The sequence below is a fragment of the Lissotriton vulgaris genome, chromosome 1_1 (assembly GCF_964263255.1).
Source record: "Lissotriton vulgaris chromosome 1_1, aLisVul1.2, whole genome shotgun sequence".
Taxonomy (NCBI): Eukaryota; Metazoa; Chordata; class Amphibia; order Caudata; family Salamandridae; genus Lissotriton; species Lissotriton vulgaris.
This window is the reverse complement of record NC_141685.1, coordinates 1,362,389,239-1,362,401,043: the sequence shown is the minus strand read 5'-3', so window position 1 is coordinate 1,362,401,043 and position 11,805 is coordinate 1,362,389,239.

Genomic DNA, 11,805 nt, shown 5'->3' with positions numbered 1-11,805 from the left:
CATCCAATCCCAAAAACAGATGAGTTTATAGATATGTTGGCCTCAGCCAAATTTCTGAGCACATTTGATCTTACAGCAGGCTACTGGCAGATCAGATCAGCTGATGATGTGAAGCCAAAGACAGCATTCTCAACCCCTGTGGGCACTATCAATTTGTGGTAATGCCCTTTGGTCTGAGGAATGCACCTGCCACTTTTCAAATGTTGGTGAATAAAGTCCTAACAGACCTGGAAGACTATAGTGCAGGATATCTAGATGATATTGCTGTCTTTAGCTCCACCTGAGAAGATCACCTGGTCTACCTGTGAAATGTTTTCTAGGCCCTGCAAAAGGCAGGCCTAACTATCAAGGCTACTTAGTGCCAGATAGGGTAGAGTCAGGTTGTGTACTTGGGCCACCTTGTAGGTGGAGGCCAGGTTCAACCATTGCAGAGCAAAATCCAAACCATCATGGAATGGGTTGCTCCAACTACCCAGACTCAGGTCAGAGCTTTCCTGGGCCTGACTGGGTACTACAGAAGATTTGTCAAGGGGTATAGTTCCATTGTGACACCCCTGAATGACTTTTGTTTAAATCTTTTTATTAGGGTTTTACTTTACAGATTCCCATGTGGGACGTCAGACAGGTCACAGGTCAATCATCACATAAGTTATTGATTACACATCAGCTACAGTTATAGCACATCATTATCATTCGGGTTCCATTCCTACAAATATGGTAACACATAATCTCTCAGGTATCTGTTAATAAATCGTCTTGTTACATGATGCTGTGCAGTATTGCGTCCGGTCCCTTGTGTTGTATAATGGCGAGGACTGGTGTAACTTCCTCCCCTCTACCTGTGTATGATTATCCTTTACTGCGTGTTCAATCGGTAGTGCTCTGTGAATAGGTCGGCTTCTGAATCGCCGCCTGGAACTTAACTGGAAACTGTGGGAAGAAACCTCTCACAAAAGAGAGGGGAGGGGGAGTACAAGGGGCGAGTGAGGACAGGTGGCCGTGGCGGGCGGTATGTGAGCCTGGTACTGGCCTAGGGGGTGGGGTCGCGTGCCACCCGTGATGGGGAATGAGTGATCTGTCATGGGAGCAGACGATAGTCTCAGTAGTATTGACTGCCTGTCCTATTCTATCCTCTCAGCGGGGGCTTCACTCGGCTGGCATTGAGACCTGTGACCTGGGGTGTTGGGAAGAATTGCGGTGTGGGGGTTGTGTCGGCTCCGGTGCCTTCTCTACTGTTGTCTCTTGTTTAATTGTATTAATAGTTGCGCCCACTCATAGAGATTGGGTGTTTAAGTGTGCCTTTCACCTCTTCCTCTCTCAGGGTCTCTTCCTCCGCTGCCCCCCATTTGCTCAACGCTCCCACCCAAGCTGCTTTTGGGGGTCCTGTAGGGGCTCTCCAGTGCATGGCTATGTTTCTTTTTTCTAGGAGGATAGCTAGGGATGCGAATCGCCGCTGCAGCTTATCAGACTTTTTTTCGGTAAATTCCAAAGGCACACTCCTCCTATGTGGTAATGTGTGGCAGGTTGACTATTGTTTGTAGTGTACGATGTATTTTGTCCCAATAGCCTTGTATGGATGGGCAGTCCCAGAACATGTGTCTGAAGTTCGCCTCTAGTGTCAGGATATTAAACTGTATGTTTTTGAAACGTCCATTCCTGTAAACCTTTTTAGGGTATTCTGAGGCCAGGGACCATTCTTTGTCGTGGAGGGCTCGACCCACTTCGTCCTCCCACGAATGTCTCAATCCGTCCAGGGAGACATTGGTCAATTCCCCGATCGCTTTGTAGTGCCATGTTACCAGGTGTCTGCCTGCCCCCATTCGTAATATCGTGTGCAGTACCGGGTGTATTGGGGGTTCCCCATCTCGTAGGTCCCAGCATTGGCGACCGCTATCCAAGAGTTGCCTATCTGTTAAGAATTGCCCCTGCGGGAGGTCGTACCATTCAACCATGTCCTCATATGTTTTTAGTTGCCCTTCGTGGAACAGAGCTTCTGCTTCCGTCACGTTGTGATCGGTCCATACCTGCAGGGCTCTCGCGGTGTAGTAGTCTTCCTTTCGGGGGAGGCCCACCAAGGGAAGCAGTGGGGAGTATAGCAGCCGCCCTTTCAACATTCTGTGCACTCGCATCATGGGAGGAACGAGGTGGGATCACTGGAAGATTTGTGAAGTAATATAGCATTCTGGGAACCATAATCATTTTAGCTATAGCTACCCACCCAATAGGTGTCAGGGGTAGTGTCTTCCAGAAGCCCACCGCTGATCGTAGGCCTGCTAACACTTTGCAATGGTTACCTTCGTAGAGGTCCTCCGGGGAGTGATATAGGCGTACTCCCAGATATCTGGGGTCGCTTCGCTCCACTTCAATGTCTGTGTGCCTATCTCTATGTTCTGTGGCGCCAATTGGGGACCGAGTGGGTAAACTGTTGATTTTCCCCAGTTGACTTTGAGACCGGAGGTCTCTCCAAATTCCTGTAAAGCTGCCCATATTGAGGTGAAGCTGCCTGTTACGTCCCGAACGTATATCAGCAGGCCATCTGCATATAGCGATACGCAGTGTAGTGTTTCCGCTATCGGGATACCCCATGCTTCCCCCTCTCGTCGTAATCGTATGGCCAGGGGTTCCGCTGCCAGTGCAAAAAGGAGGGGGGAGAGGGGGCACCCCTGTCTAGTCCCCCTCTCCACCGGGAATGGGGCTGAGATAAGTTTGCTGACTCTCACCCTAGAGGTGACGCCTCTGTATAGGAGCTTTGTGTATGCCATCAGTGTTGGGCCAATATTTATTTTCCAAGGGACTTCAAACAGAGGGGGCCATGTCAGTGTGTTAAATGCCTTTTCTAAATCAAGGATCAGGCACGCCGCAAGTGGGAATCTGTCTTTTACCCTGTCCTGTATATGAAACAGTCTACGTAAATTATGCGAAGTATTAAATCGTGGCACGAAGCCGCATTGGTCAGGATGTACCAAGGCTGGGAGAATTTGACTGTAGCGATTGGCCAATAGATTTCCCAGGATCTTGCAGTCTGCGTTCAGAAGTGTTATCGGCCTGTAAGAGGCCGGGAGTGTTGGGTCTCTATGGGGTTTCGGAAATGTCACCAACACCGATTCGCAGAACGACTCCGGTAAAATGCCTCTGGTTAGGGTGTCGTCATATGTGGATGCTAGATGGGGCACTATCTGGGCAGCGAACGTGCTGTAGTACTCTAGTGTGAATCCGTCCATACCCAGCGCTTTTTTCTTTGCTAACGGCCCGATTGCATGCTTTATGTCGGAGGGTGTAATTTTGCTGTCTAAATCATTCCTATCTGCCAGGGAGATTGTGGGCATAGGCGATGGGTCCATAAATTGTACCAGCTCACTTGGTGTCTCCGGTGTCGGGGCACGGTATACTTCTGTGTAATAGTCCTGAAATATGTGCAAGATGTCGATTTGGGAGTGTTTTAGGTGCCCATTCCTGACTGTGAGCTCTGTGATGGGATGTGACGCTGTTTTCTGTTTGACTACCCATGCCAGTAACGCTCCCGTTCTATTGCCCTCCCTGTGTGCCCTGGTTGCATATGCGCCGAAGTTGTATTTGCGTAGGTCTCGTAGCGCCTCTGCGTGTAAGAGTTTTGCCACTGAGAGCTGCGCTAGTGTGGCCATCCCCTGGTCCGTGTCTCAGGACATGTCTGCCAATCTTTTCTCTGCTCCGTTTAGTGTCTGTTATAGTGTTCTCCGTACCCCCACCACCTGTTGGATACATTGTCCTCTGGCGCTGACCTTATATGTATCCCACTCTATTGCCCTGGAGGAGGCCGAGCCAGCGTTCCGTAGAAAATGTTCCTGGATATATTCCCCATGGATGTGGCGAAAGGCCTGATCAGTGAGACAGTCTTGGGGCAGTTTCCATGTTGGGACTGGGGGTTGGGGCGGTCTCCATCTAAGGGTCCCTATGTGTGCATCATGGTCCGACACTATCCTTCCCATAGAGTAAGCGTATTGCATCTTGGGTAAGAGGTCTGTGGAGCACAGGAACCTATTATGTATAACTCGCAAGTTGTGAGGGATGGAGTGAAAGGAGTACATCCTGGCGTCTGGGTTCCGCGCCTCCAGGCATCCACTAGTGCCCAGTGCTCTACCCATCTACGGAAGCGGTCAGTTTGTTTATGCGCAGGCGAGTATAGTGGTGGGGAATGTGATCTATCTAGGTGTAAATCTAGTACGCAGTTGTAGTCTCCCCCTAGGAGCCATGGGATGGCTGTGTAGTGAGCTAGCATGTTTGTAAGTTTTTCCCAATACTGGTCTTGTTCCACATTGGAGGCGTATATACATCCTATGAGTATAGGTTGACCCTCTAATAGCCCTGTCATGCTTACATATCGCCCTTCCCTATCTATGTGTCGAGTTTGTTCCTTAAAGGGCACCCCTGGTCTTATCCATATAAGTGTACCTCTGATGAAGGCGGAGTACACAGTGGCACAAGAGTATGCCCGCCATTTTTTGTGCAGGCGGCCTACTACCTGTTCTGTCAGATGTGTCTCCTGTAGGAGGGCCACTTGGGTCTGTTGCCTCTTAACATAGGCGTAGACAGAGTAATGTTTCATAGCTGTATGCATACCCCTGACGTTCAGTGTGACGAATTTTATGTTTGTGGTTGGTGTTTTATGTGTCGTGTCTTACGAACAATCCGCGTTCTTCTCTAGCTGTATTGTCCCCTTCCCCCTACCCACCCCACCCGCCCCCCACCGCTCACCGTCTCTGAGAACTCTGTATTGTCCAGTCTCTTCACATCTCACCCGCTTAAGGATATCTGGGAAATTTAGGAAAGAAAGGGGGACAAACTGCAACTCTGGGGAACAGTCCCAACTTGGGGGACCTACTGCTGGAGGCAATACGTTCAAACTGGTCATCATAGGTAGACTTTAGTTCATTGTTGTGGGGTAGTGGCGGTTCCTCTCCCTGACTTCTGCCGGTGCGGCCGCACATTCATAAAAGACTGCGGGAATGTGCCCCCTTGCATCACAGTGAGTGTTGATTGTTTTCACTGGATTAGAGTGACTTTGTGTTATAATCATCATAATAAGTCCTGACGGTCGCCGCTCTACATCCCGGTGACTGGATGCCATTGCGCATGCACGCGGTTCAGTTCCGGGTCATGCAACTCTCACTGTGTGTCCTGGGCGCCCACTAGACTGTTATATCAATGTGTCAGCTGTTTGAGGAGTCACTATTGGAGGCGTCCTTGAGCCTTCTCAAGACGCAGGTGCGTCACTGCCCTCATCGTCAGAGCTGAACAGGCGAGGGCCTTCCTCCACGTCCGACCCTGACCCGGAGGCACTTAAAAGATCAGGGCGCCTCCCGCAGCGCGAGAAACTTTTACTTGCATTCTCTGGAAAATCCTACCTTTTGGGGTACATCAGCAGTATCGCCGCTGGTCCGGCTCACCTGCCGGAGTGAACCGCCGCCCACGCAGCACCGTGACTCACAGACTACACCTCCCAGGGTGCTTTGGGGGCTGCGCACCTGATTGACATCACCTCTAAGCGCCCGGAGGCGCTTAAAAGATCAGGGCGCCTTCCGTGGTGCGGGAAACTTTTACTTGCATTCTCTGGATAACCCTACCTGTTTGGGGACATCAGCAGTATCGCCGCTGGTCCGGCTCGCCTGCTAGAGTGAACTGCCGCCCACTCACCACCGGGACCCGCAGACTACACCTCCCAGGGTGCTTTGGGGGCCGCGCACCTGATTGACATCACCTCTAAGCGCCTGGAGGCGTTTAAAAGATCAGGGCGCCTCCTGCGACGCGGGACACTTTTACTTGCATTCTCTGGATAATCCTACTTGTTTGGGGACATCAGCAGTATCGCTGCTGGTCCGGCTCGCCTGCCGGAGTGAACTGCCGCCCACGCAGCACCGGAACCAGCAGACTAAACCTCCCAGGGTGCTTTGGGGGCCGCGCACCTGATTGACATCACCTCTAAGCACCCGGAGGCGCTTAAAAGATCAGGGCGCCTACCGCGGTCCGTGTTTAAATTGTATTAATAGTTGCGCCCACTCCATAGAGATTGGGTGTTTAAGTGTGCCTTTCACCTCTTCCTCTCTCAGGGTCTCTTCCTCCGCTGCCCCCCATTTGCTCACCGCTCCCACCCAAGCTGCTTTTGGGGGTCCTGTAGGGGCTCTCCAGTGCATGGCTATGTTTCTTTTTGCTAGGAGGATAGCTAGGGATGTGAATCGCCACTGCAGCTTATCAGACTTTTTTCGGTAAATTCCAAAGGCACACTCCTCCTATGTGGTAATGTGTGGCAGGTTGACTATTGTTTGTAGTGTACGATGTATTTTGTCCCAATAGCCTTGTATGGATGGGCAGTCCCAGAACATGTGTCTGAAGTTCGCCTCTAGTGTCAGGATATTAAACTGTATGTTTTTGAAACGTCCATTCCTGTAAACCTTTTTAGGGTATTCTGAGGCCAGGGACCATTCTTTGTCGTGGAGGGCTCGACCCACTTCGTCCTCCCACGAATGTCTCAATCCGTCCAGGGAGACATTGGTCAATTCCCCGATCGCTTTGTAGTGCCATGTTACCAGGTGTCTGCCTGCCCCCATTCGTAATATCGTGTGCAGTACCGGGTGTATTGGGGGTTCCCCATCTCGTAGGTCCCAGCATTGGCGACCGCTATCCAAGAGTTGCCTATCTGTTAAGAATTGCCCCTGCGGGAGGTCGTACCATTCAACCATGTCCTCATATGTTTTTAGTTGCCCTTCGTGGAACAGAGCTTCTGCTTCCGTCACGTTGTGATCGGTCCATACCTGCAGGGCTCTCGCGGTGTAGTAGTCTTCCTTTCGGGGGAGGCCCACCAAGGGAAGCAGTGGGGAGTATAGCAGCCGCCCTTTCAACATTCTGTGCACTCGCATCATGGGAGGAACGAGGTGGGATCACTGGAAGATTTGTGAAGTAATATAGCATTCTGGGAACCATAATCATTTTAGCTATAGCTACCCACCCAATAGGTGTCAGGGGTAGTGTCTTCCAGAAGCCCCCGGCTGATCGTAGGCATGCTAACACTTTGCAATGGTTACCTTCGTAGAGGTCCTCCGGGGAGTGATATAGGCGTACTCCCAGATATCTGGGGTCGCTTCGCTCCACTTCAATGTCTGTGTGCCTATCTCTATGTTCTGTGGCGCCAATTGGGGACCGAGTGGGTAAACTGTTGATTTTCCCCAGTTGACTTTGAGACCGGAGGTCTCTCCAAATTCCTGTAAAGCTGCCCATATTGAGGTGAAGCTGCCTGTTACGTCCCGAACGTATATCAGCAGACCATCTGCATATAGCGATACGCAGTGTAGTGTTTCCGCTATCGGGATACCCCATGCTTCCCCCTCTCGTCGTAATCGTATGGCCAGGGGTTCCACTGCCAGTGCAAAAAGGAGGGGGGAGAGGGGGCACCCCTGTCTAGTCCCCCTCTTCACCGGGAATGGGGCTGAGATAAGTTTGCTGACTCTCACCCTAGAGGTGACGCCTCTGTATAGGAGCTTTGTGTATGCCATCAGTGTTGGGCCAATATTTATTTTCCAAGGGACTTCAAACAGAGGGGGCCATGTCAGTGTGTTAAATGCCTTTTCTAAATCAAGGATCAGGCACGCCGCAAGTGGGAATCTGTCTTTTACCCTGTCCTGTATATGAAACAGTCTACGTAAATTATGCGAAGTATTAAATCGTGGCACGAAGCCGCATTGGTCAGGATGTACCAAGGCTGGGAGAATTTGACTGTAGCGATTGGCCAATAGATTTCCCAGGATCTTGCAGTCTGCGTTCAGAAGTGTTATCGGCCTGTAAGAGGCCGGGAGTGTTGGGTCTCTATGGGGTTTCGGAAATGTCACCAACACCGATTCGCAGAACGACTCCGGTAAAATGCCTCTGGTTAGGGTGTCATCATATGTGGATGCTAGGTGGGGCACTATCTGGGCAGCGAACGTGCTGTAGTACTCTAGTGGGAATCCGTCCATACCCGGCGCTTTTTTCTTTGCTAACGGCCCGATTGCATGCTTTATGTCGGAGGGTGTAATTTTGCTGTCTAAATCATTCCTATCTGCCAGGGAGATTGTGGGCATAGGCGATGGGTCCATAAATTGTGCCAGCTCACTTGGTGTCTCCGGTGTCGGGGCACGGTATACTTCTGTATAATAGTCCTGAAATATGTGCAAGATGTCGATTTGGGAGTGTTTTAGGTGCCCATTCCTGACTGTGAGCTCTGTGATGGGATGTGACGCCGTTTCCTGTTTGACTACCCATGCCAGTAACGCTCCCGTTCTATTGCCCTCCCTGTGTGCCCTGGTTGCATATGCGCCGAAGTTGTATTTGCTTAGGTCTCGTGGCGCCTCTGCGTGTAAGAGTTTTGCCACTGAGAGCTGCGCTAGTGTGGCCATCCCCTGGTCCGTGTCTCGGGACATGTCTGCCAATCTTTTCTCTGCTCCGTTTAGTGTCTGTTTTAGTGTTCTCCGTACCCCCACCACCTGTTGGATACATTGTCCTCTGGCGCTGACCTTATATGCATCCCACTCTATTGCCCTGGAGGAGGCCGAGCCAGCGTTCCGTAGAAAATGTTCCTGGATATATTCCCCATGGATGTGGCGAAAGGCCTGATCAGTGAGACAGTCTTGGGGCAGTTTCCATGTTGGGACTGGGGGTTGGGGCGGTCTCCATCTAAGGGTCCCTATGTGTGCATCATGGTCCGACACTATCCTTCCCATATAGTAAGCGTATTGCATCTTGGGTAAGAGGTCTGTGGAGCACAGGAACCTATTATGTCTAACTCGCAAGTTGTGAGGGATGGAGTGAAAGGAGTACATCCTGGAGTCTGGGTTCCGCGCCCTCCAGGCATCCACTAGTGCCCAGTGCTCTACCCATCTACGGAAGCAGTCAGTTTGTTTATGCGCAGGCGAGTATAGTGGTGGGGAATGTGATCTATCTAGGTGTAAATCTAGTACGCAGTTGTAGTCTCCCCCTAGGAGCCATGGGATGGCTGTGTAGTGAGCTAGCACGTTTGTAAGTTTTTCCCAATACTGGTCTTGTTCCACATTGGGGGCGTATATACATCATATGAGTATAGGTTGACCCTCTAATAGCCCTGTCATGATTACATATCGCCCTTCCCTATCTATGTGTCGAGTTTGTTCCTTAAAGGGCACCCCTGGTCTTATCCATATAAGTGTACCTCTGGTGAAGGTGGAGTACACAGTGGCACAAGAGTATGCCCGCCATTTTTTGTGCAGGCGGCCTACTTCCTGTTCTGGCAGATGTGTCTCCTGTAGGAGGGCCACTTGGGTCTGTTGCCTCTTAACATAGGCGTAGACAGAGTAACGTTTCGTAGCTGTATGCATACCCCTGAGGTTCAGTGTGACGAATTTTATGTCTGTGTTTGGTGTTTTATGTGTCGTGTCACATGAACAATCTGCGTTCTTCTCTAGCTGTATTGTCCCCTTCCCCCTACCCACCCCACCCGCCCCCCACCGCTCACCGTCTCTGAGAACTCTGTATTGTCCAGTCTCTTCACATCTCACCCGCTTAAGGATATCTGGGAAATTTAGGAAAGAAAGAGGGACAAACTGCAACTCTGGGGAACAGTCCCAACTTGGGGGACCTACTGATGGAGGCAATACGTTCAAACTGGTCATCATAGGTAGACTTTAGTTCATTGTTGTGGGGTAGTGGCGGTTCCTCTCCCTGACTTCTGCCGGTGCGGCTGCACATTCATAAAAGACTGCGGGAATGTGCCCCCTTGCATCACAGTGAGTGTTGATTGTTTTCACTGGATTAGAGTGACTTTGTCTTATATTCATCATAATAAGTCCTAACGGTCGCCGCTCTACATCCCGGTGACTGGATGCCATTGTGCATGCACGCGGTTCAGTTCCGGGTCATGCAACTCTCACTGTGTGTCCTGGGCGCCCACTAGACTGTTATATCAATGTGTTAGCTGTTTGAGGAGTCACTATTGGAGGCGTCATTGAGCCTTCTCAAGATGCAGGTGCGTCACTGCCCTCATCGTCAGAGCTGAACAGGCGAGGGCCTCCCTCCACGTCCGATCCTGACCCGGAGGCACTTAAAAGATCAGGGCGCCTCCCGCAGCGCGAGAAACTTTTACTTGCATTCTCTGGATAATCCTGCCTTTTTGGGTACATCAGCAGTATCGCCGCTGGTCCGGCTCACCTGCCGGAGTGAACCGCCGCCCACGCAGCACCGTGACTCACAGACTACACCTCCCAGGGTGCTTTGGGGGCCGCGCAACTGATTGATATCACCTCTAAGCACCCGGAGGCGCTTAAAAGATCAGGGCGCCTCCCGTGGTGCGGGAAACTTTTACTTGCATTCTCTGGATAATCCTACCTGTTTGGGGACATCAGCAGTATCGCCGCTGGTCCGGCTCGCCTGCTGAAGTGAACTGCCGCCCACGCACCACCGGGACCCGCAGACTACACCTCCCAGGGTGCTTTGGGGGCCGCGCACCTGATTGACACCACCTCTAAGCGCCCGGAGGCGTTTAATAGATCAGGGCGCCTCCTGCGACGCGGGACACTTTTACTTGCATTCTCTGGATAAACCTACTTGTTTGGGGACATCAGCAGTATCGCTGCTGGTCCGGCTCGCCTGCCGGAGTGAACTGCCGCCCACGCAGCACCGGAACCAGCAGACTACACCTCCCAGGGTGCTTTGGGGGCCGCGCACCTGATTGACATCACCTCTAAGCACCCGGAGGCGCTTAAAAGATCAGGGCGCCTCCCGCGGTGCGGGACGTGCACGGGCAAAGCCCGGGCCAAGGGCGGGCCCGTCCGCGCCCGTCAAAGGCCGGAGGAGGCTGGGCTGGGCTGGACCAGGTCTTTTGGTTTCATCACTAGCTTTGGAGCAGATTGAAATACTGAACCACGGGTAAATGACACTATAGACTTTATTGTGTGTAATCCTTGCTGTCTGCAATAACCCATAATCGACTCGGGGTCTGCAACCCCATATTCTTATTGGGTCTGCTAATCAACCTAGAGGGCCAACAGGGGGACCAGGAAAGAAAGCTGGTGATAATTATCAACCGCACTGTAAGTTAAATACCCGGATATTTACTTTTGCACTCTGTCTATTGTGTCTAGTTTGTACATGTAAGTGGCGAGGGCGTGCAGGGCTGTTTACTCATAAGTACGTACCAACTTTGTGAAACAACAGCAAGGGTATAGTTCCATCAACCGATCAGGGTATAGCAGTTACTAACTGGCCTTTTGTTAAATGGGGAAAAGAAAGCTACACACTAGCCCACCGGGCAAGAAAACGTCTATTGTTAAAGAGTCGAGTACGACCCTAATGAAATATTTGACGGATGCAGTAGGAGCCATAGAGAAGCGAATTTCTAACGTAGAGGAAAAACTCAATATAGGGCTGTCCGCAACAAGCATCATTGAACCTGTTAGAAACGAGTTGAGTGATGTACCTGCAATTTTTATAGCAAATGTATCTCCCCTGGATCACCACAATGTGTGTTTACAGCAGGGTAGCGACGAGATTTCTGTAATTGACCTAGAGGGCTCTGATCTCCCCTGCCAAAAAAGAGTATGCATGTCCAAGAATCCTCCCCACACTATTTTAGTACCTCAGATCCATGAATTTCCAGCAACCCCAAATGTCCTAAAGAGTAAAAGTAAATCACATATAGGGAAAGAGGTAAGAAAAAGCAGAAAGGAACAAAAGAAAAATGTGTCCAAAATCCACTAACGATGAACGCTTAAGCAAGGGCCAACACTACACTGATTATGGAGACATCATGAAGTCAATAGTTGATCTCAC